The sequence below is a fragment of the Microcaecilia unicolor genome, chromosome 4, assembly GCF_901765095.1.
Source record: "Microcaecilia unicolor chromosome 4, aMicUni1.1, whole genome shotgun sequence".
NCBI classification, from domain to species: domain Eukaryota; kingdom Metazoa; phylum Chordata; class Amphibia; order Gymnophiona; family Siphonopidae; genus Microcaecilia; species Microcaecilia unicolor.
This window is the reverse complement of record NC_044034.1, coordinates 363115313-363131606: the sequence shown is the minus strand read 5'-3', so window position 1 is coordinate 363131606 and position 16294 is coordinate 363115313. Positions and strand designations below refer to the sequence as shown.

At 47.1% G+C, this 16294-nt stretch overlaps 1 long non-coding RNA gene across 1 annotated transcript; it reads left to right on the top strand.

The window, feature by feature from the left end:
- Positions 1–1265: 1265 nt before the first annotated feature.
- Positions 1266–9076, top strand: LOC115468231. The gene is made up of 3 exons (XR_003941834.1): positions 1266–1406; positions 3763–3876; positions 9015–9076. It is a non-coding gene; the product is annotated as an uncharacterized LOC115468231 (long non-coding RNA).
- The last annotated feature ends 7218 nt before the right edge of the window (positions 9077–16294 follow it).

The following is a 16294-nucleotide window of genomic DNA, read 5'->3' as shown; positions in this document are numbered from 1 at the left end:
TGTGTTTCCTGACTTCCTGCATAATAAATGGTTAATGGTTTTGCGCTGCCCTAGTGGGGACCGAACTGTTAAGATGAAAATGAAGACGAGGTGAGGAAACGGGGCAGGCGAGCACGAGGTACATTTGGACCGAATTCAGCCCTTTTCAGGGCTAGTTCTAGGTTATTGCCCTGGTGAAGTGGGCTTACAATGAAGGCTAGCATGGCTAGTTCAAAGCTTCAAGGAAGCAGGATTTGAACCCCGAGCTTCCACTGCTGCTCAAACCACTAGGTTACTCCTCTGCTTACTGTGTGTAAGTTTGGGCAAAGCTAGTTGTAAGTTACTGTTGTGGAGTCCTGTTAATCACTAATCGTACCGTGTCTGTGTATGTACGGGGAGGGGTGTGTGTGTGTGTGTGTGTGTGTCGTACCGTGTCTGTATCTACAGGGAGGGGGATATGTGTGTGTGTGTATGTGTAGACATGTTTGTGTGTGTGTGTCTGTGTTGTACCGTGTCTGTGTATCTATAGGGAGGGGGATATGTGTGTGTGTGTATACCTGTCTGTGTGTCTGTGTATCTACAGGGAGCTGTGTATCTACAGGGAGGTGTGTGTGTGTGTGTAGACCTGTCTGTGTGTGTCTGTGATGTACGGTGTCTGTGTATCTACAGGGATAGGGATATGTGTGAGTGTGTGTACCTGTCTGTGTGTGTGTCTGTCTGTCTGTCTGTCTGTGTGTATGTGTGTGTGTGTAGACATGTTTGTGTGTGTGTGTGTCTGTGTCGTACCGTGTCTGTGTATCTACAGGGAGGGGGATATGTGTGTGTGTGTGTGTGTGTGTGTGTAGACATGTTTGTGTGTGTGTGTGTGTGTGTCGTACCGTGTCTGTGTATCTACAGGGAGGGGGATATGTGTGTGTGTGTGTGTGTCGTACCGTGTCTGTGTATCTACAGGGAGGTGTGTGTGTGTGTGTGTGGACTTGTCTGTGTGTGTCTGTGGCATACGGTGTCTGTGTATCTACAGGGATAGGGATATGTGTGAGTGTGTGTACCTGTGTGTGTGTCTGTCTGTGTGTATGTGTGTGTAGACCTGTCTCTGTGGTGCCTGACTATAATCTGTATGTGACTACTTTATTCAGAAAGAGAGAGAGAGAGAGAGAGAGTACTTGAGCTGTCTTTTGCCGGTTGTCCCCACTCACTTTAACAGTACAAATTACGGCTGATTTCTGAGAAGAAGGGGGAAGCCAGAGACGGTGGCGGCATCTTCATGTCAAGGAAACCCCGTGACAGGAACTGGGAGCCCAGCTCAGGGTTGCAGTTCTCAACCATAGCTTGGCAGAGAGAGAGAGAGAGAGAGACGGCTAAAACCACAAACAGCTCTGCCTCGGGACCTCTTAAATGGAGCCAAACATCACATTCTCTGCACTGAGGTGAATTTCGCATCTTGTGAATTCCTTAAGGTGTTTAGGGTTTTTTTTTCTTCTAATTGTTGTTTTTGTTTCTAACATCCCACCCCCTTATTTACCCTTACAGCATCACCGTCTGCCAGGATTTTGCTTTTGAAACCTAACTCAAATGCATTCAAAACGTTAACAGGCAGCAGGTTGAAAGCAGTGGGGGCAGGTGCTCAGAAGGTGTTAACATCTGTGCTAAGAGCTCCTATTTACAAAATGGTGCCAATGTTCTGGGTGCTGAAAATAGAATTATATTTTTTGAAAGAAAGCTAGCAGAGCGGTTTTAGCCCTTAATTCCATAGGCCTTGGTTTCTAGATGGAAAGGAAGGCAAAAGGAAATCTGGTTCATAGTTTATTCTCCATATTTCCAGCTGCTGAAAAGCAGAGGCAAAATGTAGTCACACTGGTTTCATAAGTTACTCAACTTTAACCCCTGGAGAGGGGACGGCCTCCCCGACACTGCCCACCCAATCTCCCCCCCCCAAAAAAAAACACACACACACACACTACTACATTTACAATTAAATAACTACCACATCAAAGCCAGATTGGCATTACAAGTAGGCCGCAGCTCACTTTATTTATAATATTTGAACAAAAGAATATGAAACTGTGTTTTTTTTTTTTTTACCTGAGCTGCAAATGAAGATGACACCTAAACAGTTCTCGACCACCGCCCCACCTTAACAGCTAGGGTTAAAGACATAGCAGCAGTGGCGTAGCCACAGGTGGGCCTGGGTGGGCCGGGGCCCACCCACTTAGAGCTCAGGCCCACCCAATTGTAGCACACGTTTAACGGTAGCTGGTGGGGATCCCAAGCTCTGCCAGCTGAAGACCTTCCCCCTAATGGTAACAAAAATGCTACTCTCCACAATACCGGCACCTGCGCATGCTCAGTTTTCAGCGCATGCCTACTTCAGACTGCCAAGGTGGAAAGAAGCATTTTCCTGCCAGCTGAGATATATTTTTGGTGGTTGGGGGGGGGAGGGGAGCAGAGAACATTTGGTGCCCACCCACTTCTTGCCTAGGCCCACCCAAAATCTGTTGTCTGGCTACGCCCCTGCATAGCAGGGACCTGTGTGCCAACTTAACATTCAGATCACCTGACCCACCTAGAGACTTGCTCTCACTGCTTATGCTGCAGCTCATCCCTTCTGAGCTAATTCCCCTGTAGCACAGGTAATTGCGAGCTGTGACGTTAGACCAGCAACAGCAACTGCCAGCGAGAACAAGAAAATTGTACACGAGCATGCGAGGGGCGGGGAAGCCGCCTCCGAGGACCAGGGTGAAAGGCCCTGCTACTCTGGAGGGGCTCCAATAAATATTGCAAGGTAAAGCCCCCTTCATCCCCCTGGGAGCCAATTAATCCTCCCGAAATTGAGCAGAGTTTACTTTTCAAATAAATGAGCCAGTGCAGTTAATTCCTCCTGCTAACCCCCTCTCCTCCTCCTTGCCCTCACCCATAATCCCTAGAAGGTCACAGGAACCCCAGAATAAGCCCACCACAGAGGTCAGTTGCCCCTTCCAGGGTTAATCTGGTTCATATCTGTTACTTCATATTACAGGTAAAACAATATAATTCCTATAAACACAGAAAGTGAACTTTGATAACGACAACAGTAAGGCTTGGCCTACCTAATCTCAGGTTTTACCCTCACGTCCTGGCATGTAAGGATCCCCTCTGTTTTTTTTTTTAGGCTCCTTTGAATTTTCACTGTTCTTCCCCTCACCTCCAACCATCTGGAGGCTGTTTCACCTACGCATCACTCTATCTGTAAGGAGATATGGACTCCTGTGGCAGTTACATCCCCAATGTCTGGCCTGATTTAGGACTAGGAGTCCTGGCAGCCCAGGAGAGGCAGCAATCAGGGTGCAGGAGACACCCCTGCTAGGCCAAAGGGTTCAGTTCTTGCTGCTGTTCCTTATTTCTAGAAAGAACTCTCCCTTCCCTCTTCCCCGCCCCCTCCTCATGCATGGTTCAATTTTTTGGAAGGGGGGGGGGGAAGGACACTCTGGCTGACTCACTGCAGGCCTCCTACAGCCCTGGTTATGTTACTCCTGGGTCTGTCCCTTTGAGGTTCCCTATCTTGACCCTTGTCCTAAATAATTTCTTTCTATACATCATTGGAATTTGAACACAGAGCAACAGCTTGTCCGAAGCACAAACAACGGGAAGATGGGGGTCATGACAGGCTCCGAATTGGGCCTAGCTGATTGCATCTGGTGTGTGGAAATGAAGGAGGTGGCTTGAAGATATAATGCTAACCTGTTGCTGCCCTACAGACGGGGGCTGAGCATTTGAAATTAATTGGTTTGTTATTCTTTAATTTAGACTGGTGTGAAGGATCCAGGCTTTCGCTAGGCCAGTTTTGCTAGTGGAATGCGGAGAATACAAAGAATTGATCAGAATTGCCTTCAAGGATCAGACTTCTCTTGACCATGGGAGGTAGGTTTCTCTCCCACCACTCACGATTTGAGTGATATTCCCTGGGTATTTGAGTTGCCCATTGGCTAATTGTTGTTGAGTTGTTGCAAAAAAAAAAAAAAAGTTTAATTTTAGAGCTGATTTTAGTTCTGGACTTTCATTTTCCTCTGGTGATGACCATTAGGCCCTTTCAGTGGGTTTCGAGTAGGAACGTGCCTTGGAGGTCCATGCTGGGCCATCAAGCTTTTGTAGGGTATAGCAGGGCACATAATGGCAACTTTAGGGCAGTGACCTATATTTTCAAGGTGCGTGTGTTGCATATGCACCCCCAGTCAGACCCCTCCTCTGCCCCCCATCTATGCCTTAAAATCACCTCCACTCCAGACGTCACCCGGGCAGCGGTACTCATAGGCACTTGCCTGCGGCCTACAGCAGGACTTTCTCTCTGACTCATCCCGCCCCTTCTGACACAACTTCCTGCTTTGTGAAGGAGGGGAGGGGTCAGAGAGAAAGTCCCAGTGCAGGCCGCAGGCAGTGCCAGTGCCAGGGCGAAGACTGGAGTGGAGGTGATTTTAAGATACAGGGAGATGGGGTGGGAGATACATTTGTCTCTTAGATTGTAAGCTCCTTGAGCAGGGACTGTCCTTCCATGTTAAATTGTACAGCGCTGCGTAACCCTAGTAGCGCTTTAGAAATGTTAAGTAGTAGTAGTAAAAATTACAGGCTATACCACTGCTAAAGGTCTGTCCATCATTTGATGGTGGATAGCTTGTGTTTTGCTTAATTTTCAGTTACTTTAGTGGTTTCCTTTACTTGAGTCAATTCTGGTGGTTTTCATGTTTTATATAAGGCTGAGGTGGCCTGTTTTAATTCCAATCACACACACACAAACACTTCACACACACACGCACACTTCATAGGTCTGTGATGCAGACAACTCTTTTGACAGCCCTTCTCTGGATTGCCTCTAATCTATCTATAGGTACAACTTTCAGAACATAGTAACATAGTAGATGACGGCAGAAAAAGACCTGCACGGTCCATCCAGTCTGCCCAACAAGATAAACTCATATGTGCTACTTTTTGTGTATACCTGACCTTGATTTGTATCTGCCATTTTCAGGGCACAGACCGTAGAAGTCTGCCCAGCACTATCCCCGCCTCCCCCCACCGGCTCTGCCACCCAATCTCTGCTAAACCTCTGAGGATCCATTCCTTCTGAACAGGATTCCTTTATGTTTATCCCACTACAACACTGCTCCGGATGAAGCCTTATTAATGATCTGCACAGAGGCACTGTCACGTTTCTCCCTGTGCCCCCCTCACATTCTTTCTTTACCCTGCACACTAGCCACTGGTATGATTACTGAGAGGCGGACACACATCAGCACCTCTTCCCTGGGGGGGGGGGGGGGTATTAAGCGGGGCATAAATGCTCTGAATAACTACATAAATAAAAACTGAGTTGGCTTCAGCTCCAGCTCTGTTTAAATAGTGCACGGGAAATGCGCTGGGAGTAATTATGGTACTCCTGCCAGATTGTAAATATTTCAGGGGGGGGGGGAGGGGGTTGCGCCCTGGCGCTGGCATGAAGAGCATTGCAGTGTGTGCAAAGGAGCCCCTCTTAAATACCCATCTGCTTTAAAATCAGTACCATGAGTGACGGTGAAATAAATCATTTTTTTTCATAGACCAAAAAAAAAAAAACGCACAAGGACTAGAAAAGATGAATTGTGTTCAGGAAAATCCTCACAACGCCTTTTTCATTTGTTCTAATTAGGTGGCTAATCAGTGCGCTCAGACACACTTCTTGGCTTTTGCTGATTCGCTTGCTAGCCGCTGAAACCAGGTTGAGTTGCCTCTTGGCACAGACCTGCGTTTTCAAATGTCATTTCTAGCTCCGTTGCCTTTTGATGCTTCGAAAGGAGCATTTGCAGAAACGGCGAAAAGAGACCCTTGAAAAATCACGAGAGAAAGGAGAGGCTTAGTTTGAGGAAGACAATTCTTGAAAAAAAAAAAAAAACAAACTTATTCCCTCCCCACCACCACCTCAGCAGGGTAACAAAACAGTCACTTATATATATGGCCACCCGAGTCAGGGCCACTGATTTCTTCTGTTTGCAAATGCAGTGCAAAGGGCTGGTTCGGCTTTGGTTCTGGAGAAAAAGGGGATGCTTTAGGGTCTCATCCCATCAAGAGTTGTTACAGAAATTCAAGTTGAAGTAAGACCCTTCATTGGTTCTAACACTTTGGTTTTTTTTAATCATCAGGCCAACAACAATAAAAAAAAAACATTTTAGTACTTAAGTTTTTGAAACCTCAGGAGTCCTTCTAGCAGTGACTTATCTACAAAGTAGTGATACCTCATTATGGCAAACAGGATCATTCTTGTACTATATACGATATAACGATACGTACGATATATATTGTATTATGGATGTGTGGGCTTCCCCATGGCTATTGCTCTGGGGGGGGGGCGGGGGGTTGAGTTTCCCTTTCCTGCTGCAACTGACACACTGCTACAAAATCTTCTCTCATTACCTCCTTCCACTCAAGAACCCACCCCCCCACCACCACCACCCCTTATACCCAATATAGAACAAATCATTTGGAAATAAGGAACTCTGATTTCTAAAAGACTGACTTTTTATTCTCGGCTGTAAAGCAGAAAGTTATTGGGAAAGAAGGGCCACACGACCGTCTTAGACGTGTGTCGCCCCCCCCCCCCTTTTTAATCACCAATGATAAAGCTCCAGACATTTATTAAGCCAAGTTGCTTCACTGGATCCTCTCTCCCCTTTGTATGAGGAAGGCTCCCCCATACAACGATTCAAACCATGAAAAGCACATCCTAGCTTCAGATCTGAGCTGTGTACGTGTAAATCTCTCTCTCTCGCGCTCTCTCTCTCTCATTGAAATCCTAGCCGCACAGAGCCACCTGACCTGCAGGTCAGCTCCCCGAGGACGTGGGAGGAGGGGAGGGAGGCCTGACAGCCTTTTTCCTTTCCTACTGCCACTCTCCGCAGCTGCAGCTCCGACACACTGGGGGGGGGGGGGGGGAGGCAGCACATCTGGAAGGTCAGCGCCAGCCTGCAAGGGAGCCTTCTCTGCATTTTCCCCCAGCTAGGTGCAACCCTTTCAGCCCTTACACAGGCTTGGAGCCATTTTTGCAGCGAGGAAAGGAAGAGGGTTTTGCGGATGAAGCACAAGGGTCTCTATGGTAGAAGAGTTTGCACGTTCATGCTTTTTGCTCGGAGCAAAGAAGTTCGTGTTCGGTGGCTTGAGATGGGTAAGAGAGGTCACCCGAAAAATTGTTTAAGGGCAGAGCGATTTCTGTTATAGCGAAAGGGGATGGGACTTGATATACCGCCCTTTCTGTGGTTACAATCAAAGCGGTTTATATATTATATACAGGGACTTGTTTTGTACCTGGGGCAATGGAGGGTTAAGTGACTTGTGGTCAGGGCTTCACAGATTTGGGTTAATTTTACTGAATAGTAACATTCTTCTTCTTGTGCGTCTCTAAAAAATACTCATAGGATCCAGTTTTCTTACACAGTTTATCCCATTATGCAGTTCTGGACATCTGGGAAAATAAGCCAGACCCAGTGGCATTCCGACCCTAGCTGACACCCGGGGCGGATCGCCGATGTGCCCCCCCTGGGAGCAGTGCGACCCCCCCCCGGCGATGACACCTCTCCCCCCCACGGTGAAATGACAACCCCCCCCGGGTGCACGCCGCTGGGGGGGGTGCCGCGGCATGCGCTGGTTGCCCTGTCTCCGAGTTCGCAATTCGCATGTGTTCACTGCTCCCTCTGAGTCTGCCCCGGAACAGGAAGTAACCTGTTCCGGGGCAGACTCAGAGGGAGCAGTGAACACATGCGAATTGCGAACTCGGACTGAGACAGGGCAACAGGCGCGCGCTGCGGCACCCCCCCAGTGGCGTGCACCCGGGGCAGACCGCCCCCGTCCCCCCCTTGGTATGCCACTAGCCAGACCCTAGACTCTGGCCATATACATTGGATAAAGCCCCGATCCCTCGAATGGATGCTCCCAACGCTGATATTAAAACACAGCAGCTCCTTGTGACTCTGGGCAAGTCACTTAACCCTCCATTGCCCCATGTAAGCCGCATTGAGCCTGCCATGAGTGGGAAAGCGCAGGGTACAAATGTAACAAAAATAAAATAGATACTATTGGAGATTCTACATGGAATGTTGCTACTATTGGAGATTCTACATGGAATGTTGCTATTCCACTAGCAACATTCCATGTAGAAGGCTGCGCAGGCTTCTGTTTCTGTGAGTCTGACGACCTGCACGTACGTGCAGGACGTCAGACTCACAGAAGCAGAAGCCTGCGCGGCCACATTGGTGATCTGCAAGGGCCGACTTCTACATGGAATGTTGCTAGTGGAATAGCAACATTCCATGTAGAATCTCAAATTAGCAACAGTGGAGGAGTGGCCTAGTGGTTAGGGTGGTGGACTTTGGTCCTGGGGAACTGAGGAACTGAGTTGGATTCCCACTTCAGGCACAGGCAGCTCCTTGTGCCTCTGGGCAAGTCACTTAACGCTCCATGTAAGCCGCATTGAGCCTGCCATGAGTGGGAAAGTGCGGGGTACAAATGTAAATTTTTTTTTTTTTAAATCACCTTTTAAACTCTGGGTTTTCTTTTGTTGCCATTTTTCTAGTGAAGTTTCAAACCATACAGCCCCTAATGGATTATTTTGTCTTCCTCAGTTGAAGACTTCAGTGTGGGGGCTAAATGATAGCAAAGGTCAATCTTCTGAATTATTATTTCCCTAAAATAGTAGTAACAGATAGGAGAGCTGGTCTGGAGGGACCAGATTAACCCTAGGAGGGGCCACTCGCCTCTGTGGTGGGCTTGATCCAGGATTTCCTTGACCTTCTACAGATTGTGGGTGAGGGAAAAGGGGAGGAAGGGGGATGGGGTGGGAGAGAAAGCGAGAGCGGGATGGGTGGTGAACTGAGTTGACCCACTCAGTTTCAGGAGGGTTAATTGGCTCCCAGGGGACGAAGTGGGGGGGGGGGGGGTTTACCGTGCAATATTTATTGGAGCCCCTTTCACCCTTCTCCTTGGAGGCGGCTTCCCCACCCTCCCATATTCATATACAATTTTCTTGTTCTCGCTGGCAGTTGCTGTAACGTCATCGATGTTGCTGGTCTCATGTCACAGCTCGCAATTACCTGTGCTACAGGGGAATTAGCTCAGAAGGGAAGTAACCTGTTCCGGGGCAAAGGGAGCATGAAAACGAAGAGCCGACAGGCGCGCGGCACCCCCCCCCAACGGCGTACACCCGGGGCGGACCGCCCCCCCCCTTGGTACGCCACTGGATTTTTGTTTTATGTTTAAACACCCAGCAACTCTTTGGTCCTCTGGTCTTCTTTCCTTAAGGAAACCAAACTCTCAGGGCTCCACATTTCAAAGGATTTACGCTCCGAACTTTGGATCCCTTTTTACTAAGATGTGCTAAGAAATGGACTTAGGGGAAAATTCAGTAAATGGCAACCAAAGTTAGGTAAAAAAAAAAAAGGGGGGGGGTAGGGCGGGAAAGTCCTTCCATGTGGTCAAACAATTAACAAACAGAGTGGAGGAATGTTCCAAAGAGCGAACAGAACTCTATGGCGGGCTACGAAAAGCACTGCGTCTTGCAAACAACAGCTGTTGCAGACTGCGTTGTGTCCTTCGTTCAGTTCGTTGACTGTTGAACGCATAGAGGGGAAACGAAGAGCAACGCTGCTTGGAGGTGGCCAGGGGCGGATAGATGCCCCTACGTAAGCGGGATTACGTTTTTCCTTGGACCCTGACGAGGCGTTTTCCTCAAGTTTCCAAGGTTACATATTCTGAGATATTTGTAACATAGCTGTGACCCCTGAAGAAGGCTTATAGCCGAAACACAGACCGTGTTGGATCCAGTTGACACATGTGACTCTTTGAGGAGAACAAACCTTTTGGAAGATTATTGACTTCTGTTCGTTCTTTGGAACATTCCTCCACCCTGTTTGTTGACCCAGAATTAGGTGCCAAGATGATCTGCGCTAAGCTAGTAGTCTGCGAAGAATGACCTTTACAGAATACTAGCTTAGCACTAGCACGCAATTTTCCCCAGATTCTATATAGTGCGCTTAGATTTAGGTGCCGAAATAGGCACGTATTCTATAACCACACGTAACTTAATCGGCTTAACAAGCTAATGAGCGCTGATAACAGCACTTAACAAGCACTAATTGGCAATTATCAGAATTATGCGTGGAAATTGCTAAGCAAATGCTATAAAGAACTGCGCCTAAATCGAAAAGCACGCAGTTCAAAATAAATGTGCGTAGTTTAAAAGGGGCGTGTTTATGGCCATTTTGTGAGCATGCCAAAATTTCCACGCGTAATTACAGAATAAAGGTCAGTGCATCTAAATATATATGCATGGATTTACACCAGGTTTTTATTGGCGTAAATGGGCACGCGCAGCTTTAGGCCCTATGGTATCAACTAAGCATATTCTATAAACTGCACCTAAATCTTATAGAATATGTTTAAATCCACGTGGATATTTTAGGTGCCTTATATAGAATCTGGCCCTTTGTGCCTATGAGCACAAGTATTTATGCCTACCAAAGGCAGCTAGGTGCTGAAATGCTGGTTTTCTATACAGTTACGTGCAGTTTGGCCATATTCTATATCGATGCACGTAACATTTGGGAACGCCCCCAGAAATGCCACTATCCATGAGATGGGGATGAGACGACTTCCCTATGAGGAAAGGATGAAACGGCTTGGGCGCTTCAGCTTGGAGAAAAGAAGACTGAGGGGAGATATGATAGAAGTCCATAAAATAATGAGTGTAGTGGAACAGGTAGACATGAATTGATCGTGGATATTAGGACTAGGGGGCGTGCAATGAAGCTACAAAGTAGTACATTTTAAACGAATCGAAGAAAATATTTCTTTACTCAACGTGTAATTAAACTCTGGAATTCGTTACAAGAGAATGTGGTAAAAGCAGTTAGCCTAGCAGGGTTTAAAAAATGTTTAGATAGCTTCCTAAAAAAAAAGTCCATAAGCCGTTATTATTAAAATGGACTTGGGAAAATCCACTGCTTACTTCTGGGATAAGCAGCATAAAATGTATTATTGTACTGTTTTGGGATCTTGCCAGGTACTTGTGACCTGGTTTGGCCACTGTTGGAAACAGGATGCTGGGCTTGATAGACCTTCAGTCTGTCCCAGTTTGGCAACACTTATGTACCCCAAATATGTACGCATGTTAGGATTTATGCGCACATCATTATAGAATACGATATGCATGTAAATCCTAATTATTGCCAATTAGTGCTGATAATTGGTTGTTATCACCCAGGCGGTCTTTTACTAAGCCGCGGTAGTATTTCTGGCGCACGCTAAATGCTAGAGACGCTCTTAGGAATATATGGGCGTCTCTAAAATTTAGCACGCTCTTATTTTTAGCGCCAAAAATGCTACCACGGCTTAGCAAAAGGCCCTACCAATTATCAGTGCTGATTGGCTTGTTACTCAAGTTGCGTGCACTTAATTTAACTTGCGTAACTCATAGCAAAACATATAGAATTTGGCCCTAGGCAAATGAAAGACAAGTCTAAATTTATAAGCATAATGTTTAAGCTTCTAAATTAAGATGTATTAACAATGGATTTGAGACTTGTCCCCTCCCCCTACCCAACAGTAAAACACCCAACCTTTTTTCAAAAGTCAAAACATTTATTTGATTTAACATGGCTGCAGCTTTGTTTATTGGTGGTCTAAACCAGTTGCCCAAGCTAACATTCACCAAAGAAAGGACACAGGGCTACCTGCCATCTGCAGCAAGGTGACCGCAGTAAGTCTTAGCAAATACCTTTTCCCCTTGCCTCACCATACAGCAAGGACCCCCCAAGCCTAAACCTCTAGGCTTAAGTTGACAACAAAAGCATACCATTCACTGCCGGGTGAAAGGTAAAGGCCTCCTTCAAGGACCTCCTTGATGAGCCTAAGCTCGGTTACCCCCTCCCCCCCCCCCCCCCCCACGCTGGGACAAACTACTATGAAACACACACACACATATTAATTTAATAAAAGGGAGGACTGGGTGGAATTTTCTTCCCTCCACTCAAGCAGGAAGATTTCTCCAGCTCTGCAGCTCTCCGACTCTGCTTCTTCAACTCCTCCCCTCTCCCAGCTGGAGCCACCGCTGATTGGTCAGCGGTTTGCGCCTAAACGCGTTTAAAAAACGCCAACCAATCAGCCCAGCTCCTGGGCACTCGTCATCGCTTCCCCTCTCCTGCCTGGATGACGCCGACATGAGCCGCTAACGCAGTACCTGCTGCTTCACGTGGGTGCTTTCATAAAGGGGGGGGGGGGCTCACCCCCTTGTTAAAGGCAGATTCCAGAAGGAGCTGTTCACCTCATTTACTTCAGCTGAAAACCTACAAATTTAGGAGCCTAACTGGATGCCTACAGCCGTATTCCATAAGGAGCATATATTTAGGAGCTCAGTTTTTTTTTTTCATATGAGGCCCCCCAGTTTTCTTCTTGACTGAAGCTGAGGGCTCTGTTTCTTTCCTATGGAAGTTAATAATTTTCACCTGGGAGAAGGCAGACAGCCGCATTGAAAGTTCAGCCACATGCTGGAACGGTTTTCTGAAAGATCTGCAACAGATTTGCAGCTGATTGGTTTTAGAAATTCCATTTTTTTTAAATAGAGGAGTGTGGTAGCCGTGTTAGTCCACTCTTAAGGTTATCAATAGAAATCAAACAAAATAAAACATGGAAAAGAAAATAAGATGATACCTTTTTTATTGGACATAACTTAATACATTTCTTGATTAGCTTTCGAAGGTTGCCCTTCTTCGTCAGATCAGGTTCTACATGGAATGCTGCTACTCTTTGAGATTCTGCCTGGAATCTTGTCACTCTTTAGCATTCCGGAATCTTGCTGTTCTTTGGGGTTCTGCGTGGAACGTTGCTACTCTTTGAGATTCTGCCTGGAATCTTGTTACTCTTTAGGGTTCCAGAATCTTGCTATTCTTTGGGGTTCTACATGTAGAGAGGTGTGGTAGCCGTGTTAGTCCACTCTTAAGGTTATCAATAGAAATCAAACAAAATAAAACATGGAAAAGAAAATAAGATGATACCTTTTTTATTGGACATAACTTAATACGTTTCTTGATTAGCTTTCGAAGGTTGCCCTTCTTCGTCAGATCGGAAATAAGCAAATGTGCTAGCTGACAGTGTATATAAGTGAAAACATTCAAGCATTACTATGACAGTCTGACAGGGTGGGAGGATGGGGGTGGGTCGGAGGTATGCATGGGGACATCAAAGCATATCATTGATATTTTTTTTAAAGAATGGAGCAAAACGTTTTGAATAGGGGCAAAACTAGAGCAAGTATTTCATAAATTAACCCTTTTTGGGGGGTTCAAAACTGAAGGAAAATACAGAGTACCTGTATAACTAACTTTTAGGGACTCTGCGGTGTTAAATATCACAACCCCATATCTATTTTCAGATGCAAAGATATACAGGCGTATCAAGGAGGATTCATACACCATTTTGGAGAACTTTTAAACCTTGGAGCTGGGACCCGTTCTCCCCCTCCCCCATCCCCTTCAGTAACTCTCTAGAAACCAATATTGGGTAAACCTAGGCCGCAAACATGCCCCCCCTCGCCCCGAGCTACATGGGTCCGGGCTTGACATCATCTGATACCCCCCCATCCGCCGCTCGCCATGTCAGCAGACCGGCTATCTCTTCTTCCTGCTGCCATTGTCCAGGCCCTGCCTTCACAGCAAGGGCCCCGCTCCGTGTGGACCTCCACACCTGTCTCCCGGGGTCACCCGACCCGCCCTCCATGCTCTGGCTCAGCCCCCCCCCCCCATGAGCCATATCTTTTTTGTAGCTCGGGGTTTGTTTTGTTCTTTATTTTTGCCGCTGCGACATGTCCTGCCAATCCTGAAAGACACAATAACACACATCCTCTCCCCAACACATCCCCCCCAACACGAGGGTGGGCAGGTGGGAAACCAAACCCGAGGATCGCCAACGCCCTGACATCCGTCGCCGCCCCGTCCCACCCCACCCCCTCGCTCCTCCCTTGACCAATTTGCAGCTTATCCTCCCGGTAGAACAGCTGCCTCTTTCAAGTTCACCAATCACGGCCGCAGCATGGCCTGAGTTCTGTCCCAGCATTCCCCAGAGCCGACTCGAACGGGCCAGCCTTCATTTAACTGGGCCCTTCGAGACCAGCTCTCGGGCCTCCTATTCCTTCAACTGTGCCTCGGTAAGACATATTTGACCAATCTAATAAAATGTAAAATCTGGTCCTTAAAACACTTAAATAAGAAAAGCTTTTCAACCAGGGGCGTAGCTACGGGTGGGCCTGGGTGGGCCCAGACCCATCCAATTTCGGCTCAGGCCCGCCCGCCCACCCAAGCGCACACACTGCAGCAGCCTTTTTTCACGTTTTCTACTGTGTGAGTCATCGCGTAGCATACCACAGCAGACGGCACCCGCTCAGCTGATCTCCAGGCTCCAGCCCACCTACCTTTCGGGCTTGCAGAGGTAGACTCGGCAGTTGGCACTGAAATGAAGGTCGCGTTGCGCAGCTCATTGTTCCATCCTACGCGGTATGACCGGATGACGTGGCTGTGCGTGGTGGCGTGCTCAGCCTCGCTCTCGCTCCGCTCCAGTGTCTAGCAGCAGCGGTTCAGGAACAGTGCTGTCGGCTGCCCAAGAAGTAAGTTCGTTTGGCGGGAAGGAGGTCTTCAATTGGCGGGGATACCCGTCAGCACAGGTATTCCATTTGCTTTGGGAGGTAGAGAGCGAGGGCACTGGGAGGGGAGGCAGAAGTTAAATCTGGGATTTACTTTGGGAGAGTGGGGGCAGCAGCAGACATGACGTATTTGGCCCACCCACTTTGATCTCTGGCCCACCCTAAATTGGCTGTCTGGCTACGCTACTGTTTTCATCTGAATGAACCCAGTGGGCCTTTCTGCTTAGTAAGGCAAGGTTCCCATAACCCCAGGGTACATGAATGCAAAGGAGCCTCAGCCAACGTTTCAGAATGATTGGGGATTGCTAAACCCAAAAATGACCCCTCCCTGAACGCAAAGAGTTTGCTCAATGCTAGAGCCAGCTCCTAAGCATGTGATTTTTTAACTCGCTCGGCTTTATTTTCAGTATGGGGGCGTGTTACTAGAAGACACCCCAGTTACACAGAATGCTGTAAAAATACAAAACAACAACCCGCAAATGTAACCGTTCCAGATTAGTGCAAAGTGTAGGAAAAAGGTCGAACTTGCACGCTTTTACAATGCGCATCCGTAGCTTCCAGCAGCCCCCACTCAAGGGAAATGAAGTTAAAAACAAGGGCGCAGTTCTGCGTTTGAGTGTCAGGTTTCAAACGCTCGACACCTTTCACTTCCTTTTTTTGAGGAAGGCTTCAAGGCAAGTTTTTAGATGCACAACTGACGGAAAGCTAGCGAATGCATGGTGCACATTTTCACAGAATCCCGTGCAACGTCTGCTTTTGAAAGATCAAGTAATGTAAAAACGTTTTCTTTTTTTGTTTTAATGTTCTTTTTCACGGTCTTGGCGCCAAGCCACTTGTGGGGGGGAATGAGCACATTCGTGTTGTTGGACTGAAACTGAAGTCCTGCATTTTACAGAAGGAAGATATATCTTTATGCTTTGCTACTCCGTTCTTTGTATCTGAACCTGAGACTAAGCTGATGTCACGTTGCAAGAGACATCCAGAACAATTTCAGAAATGGTTTTTTTTTTTCGCCCGAATGCATTACGTGTGACAAATGAAAAGAATTATTTTCAGTGGCTCTCCAACCTTGAGAAAAATAATAATAAGAACCCTCCCCCCCCCCCCCCCCACCAAACTACTCACTGAGATATATTTAGAGAAACATATAAAGTACCCAGACAAGGGATGGTGGAGGAGCTATGAAAACTCAGGAAGCCCTATCCAGTTTGAAGCTGATGTCGATGAATATTTGGCTTTGTACAGAATTTAAGAAAACAAAAAACATTGGCACGTATCCTTTCTGTACTTCCTGTTGGGTTTTTTTTTCCTGTTTAGCGCCACAAGGAGTTGTCAGCTAAAAACGTCACAAAGCTTACGCAAGTTTTGCACAGGAGCAAAACAGGCGCAAACGTCTCATATCGGGGGGGGGGGGGGGGAGAGTTATTCAAAAGTGTGTCGTCTATTGCTCATGCAATTTATTGTAGGCCAAAAAAAAAGAAAGGGTCGTGTCCTTGTTTAAACTTGTGCAAGGCCTGTCTGCTATCAAATTGCCAGTCACAATACTTGTGATGTAAAAGCGGATCTGACAGACCGAACGGTTAAGGCGATGTGAAAATAAGGATGCGAAGTATAGTAGTGTAAGAATGAGTG